Source organism: Ambystoma mexicanum, chromosome 7q (assembly GCF_040938575.1).
Source record: "Ambystoma mexicanum isolate Mex_15411 chromosome 7q, UKY_AmexF1_1, whole genome shotgun sequence".
Lineage (NCBI taxonomy): Eukaryota > Metazoa > Chordata > Amphibia > Caudata > Ambystomatidae > Ambystoma > Ambystoma mexicanum.
The window spans coordinates 371,963,346-371,980,173 of NC_090941.1; positions in this window are offsets into that span (position 1 = coordinate 371,963,346).

Below are 16,828 nucleotides of genomic sequence, written 5' to 3' on the forward strand. Positions count from 1 at the left end.
GGGAGTGTATTTTGGGAAGGAGTGTATTTTGGGGGGTATATGCATATGCAACCTGTCTGCTCTCTGGACCATGGGAGTGTATTTTTGTTTGGGGGGGGGGTACATGCATATGCAACCTGTCTGCTCTCTGGGCAATGGTAGTGTATTTGGGGGGGGGTACATGCATATGCATCTTGTCTGCTCTCTGGGCCATGGGAGTGTATTTGGGGGGGGGGGTACATGCATATGCATCTTGTCTGCTCTCTGGGCCATGGGAGTGTATTTTGGGGGGAGTGTATTTTGGGGGGTGCATGCATATGCAACCTGTCTGCTCTCTGTGCAATGGGAGTCTATTGGGGGTGGGGGTACCTGCATATGCAACCTATCTGCTCTCTGGGCCATGGGCATGTATTTGGGGGGGCAGGGGTACATGCATATGCAACCTGTCTGCTCTCTGGACCATGGGCGTGTATTTTCTTTGGGGGGGTACATGCATATGCAACCTGTCTGCTCTCTGGGCCATGGGAGTGCATTTTGGGGGCAGGGGTTCATGCATATGCAACCTGTCTGCTCTCTGGGCCATGGGAGTGTATTATTTTTTTTTGGGGGGGGGGGTACATGGATATGCAACCTGTCTGCTCACTGGGCCATGGGAGTGTATTTGGGGGGGTGTACATGCACATGCATCTTGTCTGCTCTCTGGGCCACGGGGGTGTATTTTTGGGGCGGTACATGCCCCCCAACCTGTCTGCTCTCTGGGCCATGGGAGTGTATTTTTTGGGGGGCATGCATATGCAACTGTCTGCTCTCTGGGCCATGGAGTGTGTTTTGGGGGTAGTCGGATGGGGGTGGTAAATGCATATGCAACCTTTCTGCTCTCTGGGACATGGGAGTGTATTTTGGGGATGGGGGTACATGCATATGCAACCTGTCTGCTCTCTGGGTCATGGGAGTGTGTTTTGGTGGGGCGGGCGGGGGAAGTACATGCATATGCAACCTGTCTGCTCTCTTTGGGCCATGGGAGTGTATTTTGGGGAGAAGTGTATTTTGGGGGGGTATATGCATATGCAAACTGTCTGCTCTCTGGGCCATGGGAGTGTAATTTGCGTGGAGGGGGGTGCAGGCATATACAACCTGTCTGCTCTCTTTGGGCCATGGAAGTGTATTTTGTGGGGGTACATGCATATGCAACCTGTCTGCTCACTGGAACATGGGAGTGTGTTTTGGGGGGGAGTTATATGCATATGCAACCTGTCTGCTCTCTGGGCCATGGGAGTGTATATGGGGGGGACACATGCATATGCAACCTGTCTGCTCTCTTTGGGCCATGGAAGTGTATTTTGGGGAGGAGTGTATTTTGGGGGGGGGGTATATGCATATGCAACCAGTCTACTCTCTGTGCCATGGGAGTGTATTTTTTGGGAGGTATGCATATGCAACCTGTCTGCTCTCTGGGCCATGGGAGTGTATTTTGGGGGTGTGGGGGCGGGGGGGATACATGCATATGTAACCTGTCTGCTCTCTGGGTCATGGGAGTGTATTTTGGGGGGGTACATGCATATGTAACCTGTCTGCTCTCTGGGCCATGGGAGTGTATTCTTTGGGAGGTATGAATATGCAATGTGTCGGCTCTCTGTGCCATGGGTGTGCGTTTTGGGGGGGGGGCGGGGGGGAGCTAAATGCAGATGCAACCTGTCTGCTCTCTGGGACATGGGAGTGTGTTTTGGGGGGCGGGTGGGGTAGGTAAATGAATATGCAACCTGTCTGCTCTCTTTGGGCCATGGGAGTGTATTTTAGGGAGGAGTGTATTTTGGGGGGGTATATGCACATGCAACCTGTCTGCTCTCTGGGCCATGGGAGTGCATTTGTGGGGGCGGTGGTACATGTGCATGCAACCTGTCTGCTCTCTGGGCCATGGGAGAGTATTTTTTTTGGGGGGGGGGTACATGCATACGCAACCTGTCTGATCTCTGGGACATGGGAGTGAATTTTGGGGGAGTGTATTTTTGGGGGGTGCATGCATATGCAACCTGTCTGCTCCCTGGGTCTTGGGAGTGTATTTTGTGGGAGAGGTGCATGCATATGCAACCTGTCTGCTCTCTGGGCCATGGGAGTGTATTTGGTGGGGGGGGGGTACATGCATTTGCAACCTGTCTGCTCGCTGGGCCTTGGGAGTGTACTTTTGGGAGGAGTGTATTTTGTGGGGGTATATGCATATGCAACCTGTCTGCTCTCTGTGCCATGGGAGTGCATTTTTGGGGGCAGGGGTTCATGCATATGACACCTGTCTGCTCTCTGGGCCATGGGAGTGTATTATTTTTTTTTTTGGGGGGGTACATGCATATGCAACCTGTCTGCTCACTGGGCCATGGGAGTGTATTTGGGGGGGTGTACATGCACATGCATCTTGTCTGCTCTCTCGGCCACGGGGGTGTATTTTTGGGGCGGTACATGCCCCCCAACCTGTCTGCTCTCTGGGCCATGGGAGTGTATTTTTTGGGGGGCATGCATATGCAACTGTCTGCTCTCTGGGCCATGGAGTGTGTTTTGGGGGAGTCGGATGGGGACGGTAAATGCATATGCAACCTTTCTGCTCTCTGGGACATGGGAGTGTATTTTGGGGATGGGGGGTACATGCATATGCAACCTGTCTGCTCTCTGGGTCATGGGAGTGTGTTTTGGTGGGGCGGGCGGGGGAAGTACATGCATATGCAACCTGCCTGCTCTCTTTGGGCCATAGGAGTGTATTTTGGGGGGGGTATATGCATATGCAACCTGTCTGCTCTCTGGGCCATGGGAGTGTAATTTGCGGGGAGGGGGGTGCAGGCATATACAACCTGTCTGCTCTCTTTGGGCCATGGAAGTGTATTTTGTGGGGGTACATGCATATGCAACCTGTCTGCTCTCTGGAACATGGGAGTGTGTTTTGGGGGGGAGTTATATGCATATGCAACCTGTCTGCTCTCTGGGCCATGGGAGTGTATATGGGGGGGGGGACACATGCATATGCAACCTGTCTGCTCTCTTTGGGCCATGGGAGTGTATTTTGGGGAGGAGTGTATTTTGGGGGGGTGTATGCATATGTAACCTGTCTGCTCTCTGGGCCATGGGAGTGTATTTTTTGGGAGGTATGCATATGCAACCTGTCTGCTCTCTGGGCCATGGGAGTGTATTTTCGGGGTGTGGGGGCGGGGGGGTACATGCATATGTAACCTGTCTGCTCTCTGGGACATGGGAGTGTATTTTGGGGGTGGGGGGTACATGCATATGCAACCTGTCTGCTCTCTGGACCATGGGAGTGTGTTTTGGGGGGGCGGGTGGGGTAGGTAAATGAATATGCAACCTGTCTGCTCTCTTTGGGCCATGGGAGTGTATTTTAGGGAGGAGTGTATTTTGGGGGGGTATATGCATATGCAACCTGTCTGCTCTCTGGGCCATGGGAGTGCATTTGTGGGGGCGGGGGTTCATGTGCATGCAACCTGTCTGCTCTCTGGGCCATGGGAGAGTATTTTTTTGGGGGGGGTACATGCATATGCAACCTGTCTGCTCTCTGGGCCATGGGAGTGTATTTAGGGGCGGGGGGTACATGCATATGCATCTTGTCTGCTCTCTGGGACATGGGAGTGAATTTTGGGAGGAGTGTATTTTTGGGGGGTGCATGCATATGCAACCTGTCTGCTCTCTGGGCCATGGGAGCGTATTTATTTTGGGGGGGCATGCATATGTAACCTGTCTGCTCTCTGGGCCATGGGAGTCTATTGGGGGTTGGGTACCTGCATATGCACCCTGTCTGCTCTCTGGGCCATGGGAGTGTATTTGGGGGGGCAGGGGTACATGCATATGCAACCTGTCTGCTCTCTTTGGGCCATGGGAGTGTATTTTGGGAAGGAGTGTATTTTGGGGGGTATATGCATATGCAACCTGTCTGCTCTCTGGACCATGGGAGTGTATTTTTGTTTGGGACGGGTACATGCATATGCAACCTGTCTGCTCTCTGGGCGATGGTAGTGTATTTGGGGGGTGGTACATGCATATGCATCTTGTCTGCTCTCTGGGCCATGGAAGTGTATTTTGGGGGGAGTGTATTTTGGGGGGTATATGCATATGCAACCTGTCTGTTCTCTGGACCATTGGAGTGTATTTTTGTTTGGGGCGGGTACATGCATATGCAACCTGTCTGCTCTCTGGGCGATGGTAGTGTATTTGGGGGGGGGGGGGTACATGCATATGCATCTTGTCTGCTCTCTGGCCCATGGGAGTGTATTTTTGGGGGCGGGGGTACATGCATATGCAACCTGTCTGCTCTCTGGCCCACTGCTTTCTGGGCCATGTGAGTGCATTCTTGCGGGGGGGTACATGCATAATCCACCTGTCTGCTCTCTGGGCCATGGTAGTGTATGTTTTGGGGCGGGGCTACATGCATATGCAACCTGTCAGCTCTCTGGGCCATGCAAGTGTATTTTTGTGGGGATACATGCCCCCCAACCTGTCTGCTCTCTGGGCCATGGGAGTGTATTTTGGGGGGAGTGTATTTTAGGGGGGTTACATGCATATAAATCCTGTCTGTTCTCTGGGCCATGGGAGTGTATTTGGGGGCGGGGGTACGTGCATATGCAACCTGTCTGCTCTCTGTGCCATGGGAGTGTAATTCGCGGGGAGGGGGGTGCATGTATATGCAATTCGTCTGCTCTCTGGGCCATGAGAGTGTATTTTGGATGGGGGGGGGTACATGCATATGCAACCTGTGAGCTCTCTGGGACATGGGAGTCGATTGGGGTGGGGGTACCTGCATATGCAACCTGACTGCTCTCTGGGCCATGGGAGTGTGTTTTGGGGGTGGGGGGTACATGTGTATGCATACTGTCTGCTCTCTGGGCCTTGGGAGTGTATTTTGTGGGGTGGGGGTACATGCATATTCAACCTGTCTCTCTCTGGGACATGGGAGTGTATTTTTTGGGAGGTATGCATATGCAACCTTTCTGCTCTCTCGGCCATGGGAGTGTAATTTGCGGGGAGGCTGGTGCAGGCATATGCAACCTGTCTGCTCTCTTTGGGCCATGGGATTGTATTTTGGGTGGGGTTCATGCCCCCCAACCTGTCTGCTCTCTGGGCCATGGGAGTGTATTTGGGGGGGAGGTATATGCATATGCAACCTGTCTGCTCTCTGGGCCATGGGAGTGTATATGGAGGGGGGCACATGCATATGCAACCTGTCTGCTCTCTTTGGGCCATGGGAGTGTATTTTGGGGAGGAGTGTATTTTGGGGGGGGTATATGCATATGCAACCTGTCTGCTCTCTGGAACATGGGAGTGTGTTTTGGGGGGGAGGTATATGCATATGCAACCTGTCTGCTCTCTGGGCCATGGGAGTGTATATGGAGGGGGGCACATGCATATGCAACCTGTCTGCTCTCTTTGGGCCATGGGAGTGTATTTTGGGGAGGAGTGTATTTTGGGGGGGGTATATGCATATGCAACCTGTCTGCTCTCTGGGCCATGGGAGTGTATTTTTTGGGAGGTATGCATATGCAACCTATCTGCTCTCTGGGCCATGGGAGTGTATTTTGGGGTTGAGGGCGCAGGGGGGTACATGCATATGTAACCTGTCTGTTCTCTGGGTCATGGGAGTGTATTTTGGGGGGGTACATGCATATGTAACTTGTCTGCTCTCTGGGCCATGGGAGTGTATTTTTTGGGAGGTATGAATATGCAATGTGTCTGCTCTCTTTGGGCCATGGGAGTGTATTTTAGGGAGGAGTGTATTTTGGGGGGTATATGCATATGCAACCTGTCTGCTCTCTGGGCCATGGGAGTGCATTTGTGGGGGCGGGGGTACATGTGCATGCAACCTGTCTGCTCTCTGGGCCATGGGAGAGTATTTTTTTTGTTTGGGGGGGGGTACATGCATATGCAACCTGTCTGCTCTCTGGGCCATGGGAGTGTATTTGGGGGTGGGGGGTACATGCATATGCATCTTGTCTGCTCTCTGGGACATGGGAGTGAATTTTGGGGGGAGTGTATTTTTGGGGGGTGCATGCATATGCAACCTGTGTGCTCTTTGGGCCATGGGAGCGTATTTATTTTGGGGGGGGGCATGCATATGTAACCTGTCTGCTCTCTGGGCCATGGGAGTGTATTTTGGGGTTGAGGGCGCAGGGGGGTACATGCATATGTAACCTGTCTGTTCTCTGGGTCATGGGAGTGTATTTTGGGGGGGTACATGCATATGTAACTTGTCTGCTCTCTGGGCCATGGGAGTGTATTTTTTGGGAGGTATGAATATACAATGTGTCTGCTCTCTGTGCCATGGGTGTGCGTTTTGGGGGGGGGGGCGGGTGGGGGAGCTAAATGCAGATGCAACCTGTCTGATCTCTGGGACATGGGAGTGTATTGTGGGGGTGGGGGGTACATGCATATGCAGCCTGTCTGCTCTCTGGACCATGGGAGTGTGTTTTGGGGGGGCGGGTGGGGTAGGTAAATGAATATGTAACCTGTCTGCTCTCTTTGGGCCATGGGAGTGTATTTTAGGGAGGAGTGTATTTTGGGGGGTATATGCATATGCAACCTGTCTGCTCTCTGGGCCATGGGAGTGCATTTGTGGGGGCGGGGGTACATGTGCATGCAACCTGTCTGCTCTCTGGGCCATGGGAGAGTATTTTTTTTGTTTGGGGGGGGTACATGCATATGCAACCTGTCTGCTCTCTGGGCCATGGGAGTGTATTTGGGGGTGGGGGGTACATGCATATGCATCTTGTCTGCTCTCTGGGACATGGGAGTGAATTTTGGGGGGAGTGTATATTTGGGGGGTGCATGCATATGCAACCTGTGTGCTCTTTGGGCCATGGGAGCGTATTTATTTTGGGGGGGGGCATGCATATGTAACCTGTCTGCTCTCTGGGCCATGGGAGTGTATTTGGGGGGGCAGGGGTACATGCATATGCAACCTGTCTGCTCTCTTTGGGCCATGGGAGTGTGTTTTGGGAAGGAGTGTTTTTTGGGGGGTATATGCATATGCAACCTGTCTGCTCTCTGGACCATGGGAGTGTATTTTTGTTTGGGGGGGGGGGGGTACATGCATATGCAACCTGTCACCTCTCTGGGCAATGGTAGTGTATTTGGGGGGGGTACATGCAAATGCATCGTGTCTGCTCTCTGGGCCATGGGAGTGTATTTGGGGGTGGGGGGGTACATGCATATGCATCTTGTCTGCTCTCTGGGCCATGGGAGTGTATTTTTGGGGGAGTGTATTTTGGGGGGTGCATGCATATGCAACCTGTCTGCTCTCTGTGCAATGGGAGTCTATTGGGGGTAGGGGTACCTGCATATGCAACCTGTCTGCTCTCTGGGCCATGGGCATGTATTTGGGGGGCAGGGGTACATGCATATGCAAGCTGTCTGCTCTCTTTGGGCCATGGGAGTGTATTTTGGGAAGGAGTGTATTTTGGGGGGTATATGCATATGCAACCTGTCTGTTCTCTGGACCATGGGCGTGTATTTTCTTTGGGGGGGGTACATGCATTTGCAACCTGTCTGCTCTCTGGGCCATGGGAGTGTATTTGTGGGGGTACATGCATATGCATCGTGTCTGCTCTCTGGCCCATGGGAGTGTATTTTTGGGGGCTGGGGTACATGCATATGCAACCTGCCTGCTCTCTCAGCCATGGGTGTGTATTCTTGGGGGGGGGTATATGCATATGCAACCTGTCTGCTCTCTGGCCCACTGCTTTCTGGGCCATGTGAGTGCATTCTTGGGGGGGGGGGTACATGCATAGGCAACCTGTCTGCTCCCTGGCCATGGTAGTGTATGTTTTGGTCGGTGCAACATGCATATGCAACCTGTCAGCTCTCTGGGCCATGCGAGTTTATTTTTGGGGGGGTACATGCCCCCCAACCTGTCTGCTCTCTGGGCCATGGGAGTGTATTTTGAGGGTGTGGGGGTGGGGGGGTACATACATATGTAACCTGTCTGCTCTCTGGGCCATGGGAGTGTATTTTTTGGAGGGTATGCATATGCAACCTGTCTGCTCTCTGGGCCATGGGAGTTTATTTCTTGGGGGGTGGTACATGCATATGCAACCTGCTGGTAACTGGGCCATGGGAGTGTATTTATTTGGGGGGGGGTACATGCATATGTAACCTGTCTGCTCTCTGGGCCTTGGAAGTGTATTTTGTGGGAGAGGTGCATGCATATGCAACCTGTCTGCTCTCTGGGCCATGGGAGTGTATTTGGTGGGGGGAGTACATGCATTTGCAACCTGTCTGCTCTCTGGGCCTTGGGAGTGTATTTTGGGGGAGAGGTACATGTATATGCAAGCTGTCTGCTCTCTTTGGGCCATGGGAGTGTATTTTTGGGAGGAGTGTATTTTGTGGGGGTATATGCATATGCAACCTGTCTGCTCTCTGGGCCATGGGAGTGCATTCTTGGGGAGTGGAGTACATGCATAGGCAACCTGTCTGCTCTCTGGGCCTTGGGAGTGTATTTTGTGGGAGAGGTGCATGCATATGCAACCTGTCTGCTCTCTGGGCCATGGGAGTGTATTTGGTGGGGGGAGTACATGCATTTGCAACCTGTCTGCTCTCTGGGCCTTGGGAGTGTATTTTGGGGGAGAGGTACATGTATATGCAAGCTGTCTGCTCTCTTTGGGCCATGGGAGTGTATTTTTGGGAGGAGTGTATTTTGTGGGGGTATATGCATATGCAACCTGTCTGCTCTCTGGGCCATGGGAGTGCATTTTTGGGGGCAGGGGTTCATGCATATGCATCTTGTCTGCTCTCTGGGCCTCGGGGGTGTATTTTTGGGGCGGTACATGCCCCCCAACCTGTCTGCTCTCTGGGCCATGGGAGTGTATTTTTTGGGGGGCATGCATATGCAACTGTCTGCTCTCTGGGCCACGGAGTGTGTTTTGGGGGAGTCAGATGGGGGCGGTAAATGCATATGCAACCTTTCTGCTCTCTGGGACATGGGAGTGTATTTTGGGGATGGGGGTACATGCATATGCAACCTGTCTGCTCTCTGGGTCATGGGAGTGTGTTTTGGTGGGGCGGGCAGGGGAAGTACATGCATATGCAAGCTGTCTGCTCTCTTTGGGCCATGGGAGTGTATTTTGGGGAGGAGTGTATTTTGGGGGGGGTATATGTATATGCAACCTGTCTGCTTTCTGGTCCATGGGAGTGTAATTTGCGGGGAGGGGGGTGCAGGCATATACAACCTGTCTGTTCTCTTTGGGCCATGGAAGTGTATTTTGTGGGGGTACATGCATATGCAACCTGTCTGCTCTCTGGAACATGGGAGTGCGTTTTGGGGGGGAGTTATATGCATATGCAACCTGTCTGCTCTCTGGGCCATGGGAGTGTATATGGGGGGGGGGGGACACATGCATATGCAACCTGTCTGCTCTCTTTGGGCTATGGGAGTGTATTTTGGGGAGGAGTGTATTTTGGGGGGGTATATGCATATGCAACCTGTCTGCTTGCTCTCTGGGCCATGGGAGTGTATTTTTTGGGAGGTATGCATATGCAACCTGTCTGCTCTCTGGGCCATGGGAGTGTATTTTGGGGGTGTGGGGGCGGAGGGGTACATGCATATGTAACCTGTCTGCTCTCTGGGTCATGGGAGTGTATTTTGGGGGTGTGGGGCAGAGGGGTACATGCATATGTAACCTGTCTGCTCTCTGGGCCATGGGAGTGTATTTTTTGGGAGGTATGAATATGCAATGTGTCTGCTCTCTGTGCCATGGGTGTGCGTTTTGGGGAGCTAAATGCAGATGCAACCTGTCTGCTCTCTGGGACATGGGAGTGTATTTTGAGGGTGGCGGGTACATGCATATGCAACCTGTCTGCTCTCTGGACCATGGGAGTGTGTTTTTTTGTAGGTAAATGAATATGCAACCTGTCTGCTCTCTTTGGGCCATGGGAGTGTATTTTAGGGAGGAGTGTATTTTGGGGGGGTATATGCATATGCAACCTGTCTGCTCTCTAGGCTATGGGAGTGCATTTGTGGGGGCGGCGGTACATGTGCATGCAACCTGTCTGCTCTCTGGGCCATGGGAGAGTATTTTTTTGGGGGGGGGGTACATGCATATGCAACCTGTCTGCTCTCTGGGCCATGGGAGTGTATTTGGGGGTGGGGGGGTACATGCATATGCATCTTGTCTGCTCTCTGCGACATGGGAGTGAATTTTGGGGGGAGTGTATTTTTGGGGGGTGCATGCATATGCAACCTGTCTGCTCTCTGGGACTTGGGAGTGTATTTTGTGGGAGAGGTGCATGCATATGCAACCTGTCTGCTCTCTGGGCCATGGGAGTGTATTTGGTGGGGCGGGGGTACATGCATTTGCAACCTGTCTCCTCTCTGGGCCTTGGGAGTGTATTTTGGGGGAGAGGCACATGCATATGCAACCTGTCTGCTCTCTTTGGGCCATGGGAGTGTATTTTTGGGAGGAGTGTATTTTGTGGGGGTATATGCATATGCAACCTGTCTGCTCTCTGGCCCATGGGAGTGCATTTTTGGGGGCAGGGGTTCATGCATATGCAACCTGTCTGCTCTCTGGGCCATGGGAGTATATTATTTTTTTTTTGGGGTGGGGTACATGCATATGCAACCTGTCTGCTCACTGGGTCATGGGAGTGTATTTTGGGGGGGTATATGCATATGCAACCTGTCTGCTCTCTGGCCCATGGGAGTGCATTTTTGGGGGCAGGGGTTCATGCATATGCAACCTGTCTGCTCTCTGGGCCATGGGAGTATATTATTTTTTTTTTGGGGTGGGGTACATGCATATGCAACCTGTCTGCTCACTGGGTCATGGGAGTGTATTTTGGGGGGTGTACATGCACACGCATCTTGTCTGCTCTCTGGGCCACGGGGGTGTATTTTTGGGGTGGTACATGCCCCCCAACCTGTCTGCTCTCTGGGCCATGGGAGTGTTCTTTTTGGGGGGCATGCATATGCAACTGTCTGCTCTTTGGGCCATGGAGTGTGTTTTGGGGGAGTCGGATGGGGCGGTAAATGCATATGCAACCTTTCTGCTCTCTGGGACATGGGAGTGTATTTTAGGGAGGAGTGTATTTTGGGGGGGTATATGCATATGCAACCTGTCTGCTCTCTAGGCTATGGGAGTGCATTTGTGGGGGCGGCGGTACATGTGCATGCAACCTGTCTGCTCTCTGGGCCATGGGAGAGTATTTTTTTTGGGGGGGGTACATGCATATGCAACCTGTCTGCTCTCTGGGCCATGGGAGTGTATTTGGGGGTGGGGGGTACATGCATATGCATCTTGTCTGCACTCTGCGACATGGGAGTGAATTTTGGGGGGAGTGTATTTTTGGGGGGTGCATGCATATGCAACCTGTCTGCTCTCTGGGACTTGGGAGTGTATTTTGTGGGAGAGGTGCATGCATATGCAACCTGTCTGCTCTCTGGGCCATGGGAGTGTATTTGGTGGGGCGGGGGTACATGCATTTACAACCTGTCTCCTCTCTGGGCCTTGGGAGTGTATTTTGGGGGAGAGGCACATGCATATGCAACCTGTCTGCTCTCTTTGGGCCATGGGAGTGTATTTTTGGGAGGAGTGTATTTTGTGGGGGTATATGCATATGCAACCTGTCTGCTCTCTGGCCCATGGGAGTGCATTTTTGGGGGCAGGGGTTCATGCATATGCAACCTGTCTGCTCTCTGGGCCATGGGAGTATATTATTTTTTTTTTGGGGTGGGGTACATGCATATGCAACCTGTCTGCTCACTGGGTCATGGGAGTGTATTTTGGGGGGTGTACATGCACACGCATCTTGTCTGCTCTCTGGGCCATGGGGGTGTATTTTTGGGGTGGTACATGCCCCCCAACCTGTCTGCTCTCTGGGCCATGGGAGTGTTCTTTTTGGGGGGCATGCATATGCAACTGTCTGCTTTCTGGGCCATGGAGTGTGTTTTGGGGGAGTCGGATGGGGCGGTAAATGCATATGCAACCTTTCTGCTCTCTGGGACATGGGAGTGTATTTTGGGGATGGGGGGTACATTCATATGCAACCTGTCTGCTCACTGGGTCATGGGAGTGTGTTTTGGTGGGGCGGGCGCGGGAAGTACATGCATATGGAACCTGTCTGCTCTCTTTGGGCCATGGGAGTGTATTTTGGGGAGGAGTGTATTTTGGGGGGGTATATGCATATGCAACCTGTCTGCTCTCTGGGCCATGGGAGTGTAATTTGCGGGGAGGGGAGTGCAGGCATATACAACCTGTCTGCTCTCTTTGGGCCATGGAAGTGTATTTTGTGGGGGTACATGCATATGCAACCTGTCTGCTTTCTGGAACATGGGAGTGTGTTTTGGGGGGGAGTTATATGCATATGCAACCTGTCTGCTCTCTTTGGGCCATGGGAGTGTATTTTGGGGAGGAGTGTATTTTGGGGGGGTATATGCATATGCAACCTGTCTGCTCTCTGGGCCATGGGAGTGTATTTTTTGGGAGGTATGCATATGCAACCTGTCTGCTCTCTGGGCCATGGGAGTGTATTTTGGGGGTGTGGGGGCGGGGGGATCGGGGGTACATGCATATGTAACCTGTCTGCTCTCTGGGTCATGTGAGTGTATTTTGGGGGGGTACATGCATATGTAACCTGTCTGCTCTCTGGGCCATGGGAGTGTAATTTTTGGGAGGTATGAATATGCAATGTGTCTGCTCTCTGTGCCATGGGTGTGCGTTTGGGGGGGGGGGCGGGGGGGAGCTAAATGCAGAGGCAACCTGTCTGCTCTCTGGACCATGGGAGTGTGTTTTGGGGGGCGGGTGGGGTAGGTAAATGAATATGCAACCTGTCTGCTCTCTTTGGGCCATGGGAGTGTATTTTAGGGAGGAGTGTATTTTGGGGGGTATATGCATATGCAACCTGTCTGCTCTCTTGGCCATGGGAGTGCATTTGTGGGGGCGGGGGTACATGTGCATGCAACCTGTCTGCTCTCTGGGCCATGGAAGAGTATTTTTTTTGGGGTTGTACATGCATATGCAACCTGTCTGCTCTCTGGGCCATGGGAGTGTATTTGGGGGCGGGGGGGGTGCATGCATATGCAACCTGCCTGCTCTTTGGGCCATGGGAGCGTATTTATTTTGGGGGGGCATGCATATGTAACCTGTCTGCTTTCTGGGCCCTGGGAGTCTATTGGGGGTGGGGTACCTGCATATGCAACCTGTCTACTCTCTGGGCCATGGGAGTGTATTTGGGGGGGCAGTGGTACATGCATATGCAACCTGTCTGCTCTCTTTGGGCCATGGGAGTGTATTTTTCTTTGGGGGGGGGGTACATGCATATGCAACCTGTCTGCTCTCTGGGCAATGGTAGTGTATTTGGGGGGGGGGTGCATGCATATGCATCTTGTCTGCTCTCTGGGCCATGGGAGTGTATTTTGGGAAGGAGTGTATTTTGGGGGGTATATGCATATGCAACCTGTCTGCTCTCTGGACCATGGGAGTGTATTTTTCTTTGGGGGGGGGGGGGTACATGCATATGCAACCTGTCTGCTTTCTGGGCAATGGTAGTGTATTTGGGGGGGGGGTACATGCATATGCATCTTGTCTGCTCTCTGGGCCATGGGAGTGTATTTTGGGGGGAGTGTATTTTGGGGGGTGCATGCATATGCAACCTGTCTGCTCTCTGTGCAATGGGAGTCTATTGGGGGTAGGGGCACCTGCATGTGCAACCTGTCTGCTCTCTGGGCCATGGGAGTGTATTTGGGGGGGCAGGGGTACATGCATGTGCAACCTGTCTGCTCTCTTTGGGCCATGGGCGTGTATTTTGGGAAGGAGTGTATTTTGGGGGGTATATGCATATGTATCTTGTCTGCTCTCTGGACCATGGGCGTGTATTTTCTTTGGGGGGGGTACATGCATATGCAACCTGTCTGCTCTCTGGGCCATTGGAGTGTATTTTGGGGGGTACATGCCCCCCAATCTTTCTGCTCTGGGACATGGGAGTGTATTTTGTGGGTCTGGGGGGGTACATGCATATGTAACCTGTCTTCTCTCTGGGACATGGGATTGTATTTTTTGGGGGGTATGCATATGCAACCTGTCTGCTCTATGGGCCATGGGAGTTTATTTCTTTGGGGGTGGTACTTGCATATGGAACCTGCTGCTATCTGGGCCGTGGGAGTGTATTTTGGGGGGGTACATGCATATGTAACCTGTCTGCTCTCTGTGCCAAGGGAGTGTATTTTTTGGGAGGTATGCATAGGCAATGTGTCTGCTCTCTGGGCCATGGGTGTGTGTTTATGGGGGGGCGGGTGGAGGAGGAGAATGCATATGCAACCTGTCTGCTCTCTGGGATATGGGAGTGTATTTTGGGGGTGGGTGGTACATGCATATGCAACCTGTCTGCTCTCTGGGCCATGGGAGTGTGTTTTGGGGGGGCGGGTGGGGGAGGTAAATGCATATGCAACCTTTCTGCTCGCTTTGGGCCATGGGAGTGTATTTTAGGGAGGAGTGTATTTTGGGGGGTATATGCATACGCAACCTGTCTGCTCTCTGGGCCATGGGAGTGTATTTTTTTTGGGGGCGTACAAGCATATGCAACCTGTCTGCTCTCTTTGGGCCATGGGAGTGTATTTTGGGGGGAGTGTATTTTAGGGGGGTTACATGCATATGAAACATTGTCTGCTCTCTGGGCCAAGGAGTGTATTTTGGGGAGGAGTGTATTTTGGGGGGGTATATGCATATGCAACCTGTCTGCTCTCTAGGCTATGGGAGTGCATTTGTGGGGGCGGCGGTACATGTGCATGCAACCTGTCTGCTCTCTGGGCCATGGGAGAGTATTTTTTTGGGGGGGGGGTACATGCATATGCAACCTGTCTGCTCTCTGGGCCATGGGAGTGTATTTGGGGGTGGGGGGGTACATGCATATGCATCTTGTCTGCTCTCTGCGACATGGGAGTGAATTTTGGGGGGAGTGTATTTTTGGGGGGTGCATGCATATGCAACCTGTCTGCTCTCTGGGACTTGGGAGTGTATTTTGTGGGAGAGGTGCATGCATATGCAACCTGTCTGCTCTCTGGGCCATGGGAGTGTATTTGGTGGGGCGGGGGTACATGCATTTGCAACCTGTCTCCTCTCTGGGCCTTGGGAGTGTATTTTGGGGGAGAGGCACATGCATATGCAACCTGTCTGCTCTCTTTGGGCCATGGGAGTGTATTTTTGGGAGGAGTGTATTTTGTGGGGGTATATGCATATGCAACCTGTCTGCTCTCTGGCCCATGGGAGTGCATTTTTGGGGGCAGGGGTTCATGCATATGCAACCTGTCTGCTCTCTGGGCCATGGGAGTATATTATTTTTTTTTTGGGGTGGGGTACATGCATATGCAACCTGTCTGCTCACTGGGTCATGGGAGTGTATTTTGGGGGGGTATATGCATATGCAACCTGTCTGCTCTCTGGCCCATGGGAGTGCATTTTTGGGGGCAGGGGTTCATGCATATGCAACCTGTCTGCTCTCTGGGCCATGGGAGTATATTATTTTTTTTTTGGGGTGGGGTACATGCATATGCAACCTGTCTGCTCACTGGGTCATGGGAGTGTATTTTGGGGGGTGTACATGCACACGCATCTTGTCTGCTCTCTGGGCCACGGGGGTGTATTTTTGGGGTGGTACATGCCCCCCAACCTGTCTGCTCTCTGGGCCATGGGAGTGTTCTTTTTGGGGGGCATGCATATGCAACTGTCTGCTCTTTGGGCCATGGAGTGTGTTTTGGGGGAGTCGGATGGGGCGGTAAATGCATATGCAACCTTTCTGCTCTCTGGGACATGGGAGTGTATTTTAGGGAGGAGTGTATTTTGGGGGGGTATATGCATATGCAACCTGTCTGCTCTCTAGGCTATGGGAGTGCATTTGTGGGGGCGGCGGTACATGTGCATGCAACCTGTCTGCTCTCTGGGCCATGGGAGAGTATTTTTTTTGGGGGGGGTACATGCATATGCAACCTGTCTGCTCTCTGGGCCATGGGAGTGTATTTGGGGGTGGGGGGTACATGCATATGCATCTTGTCTGCACTCTGCGACATGGGAGTGAATTTTGGGGGGAGTGTATTTTTGGGGGGTGCATGCATATGCAACCTGTCTGCTCTCTGGGACTTGGGAGTGTATTTTGTGGGAGAGGTGCATGCATATGCAACCTGTCTGCTCTCTGGGCCATGGGAGTGTATTTGGTGGGGCGGGGGTACATGCATTTACAACCTGTCTCCTCTCTGGGCCTTGGGAGTGTATTTTGGGGGAGAGGCACATGCATATGCAACCTGTCTGCTCTCTTTGGGCCATGGGAGTGTATTTTTGGGAGGAGTGTATTTTGTGGGGGTATATGCATATGCAACCTGTCTGCTCTCTGGCCCATGGGAGTGCATTTTTGGGGGCAGGGGTTCATGCATATGCAACCTGTCTGCTCTCTGGGCCATGGGAGTATATTATTTTTTTTTTGGGGTGGGGTACATGCATATGCAACCTGTCTGCTCACTGGGTCATGGGAGTGTATTTTGGGGGGTGTACATGCACACGCATCTTGTCTGCTCTCTGGGCCATGGGGGTGTATTTTTGGGGTGGTACATGCCCCCCAACCTGTCTGCTCTCTGGGCCATGGGAGTGTTCTTTTTGGGGGGCATGCATATGCAACTGTCTGCTTTCTGGGCCATGGAGTGTGTTTTGGGGGAGTCGGATGGGGCGGTAAATGCATATGCAACCTTTCTGCTCTCTGGGACATGGGAGTGTATTTTGGGGATGGGGGGTACATTCATATGCAACCTGTCTGCTCACTGGGTCATGGGAGTGTGTTTTGGTGGGGCGGGCGCGGGAAGTACATGCATATGGAACCTGTCTGCTCT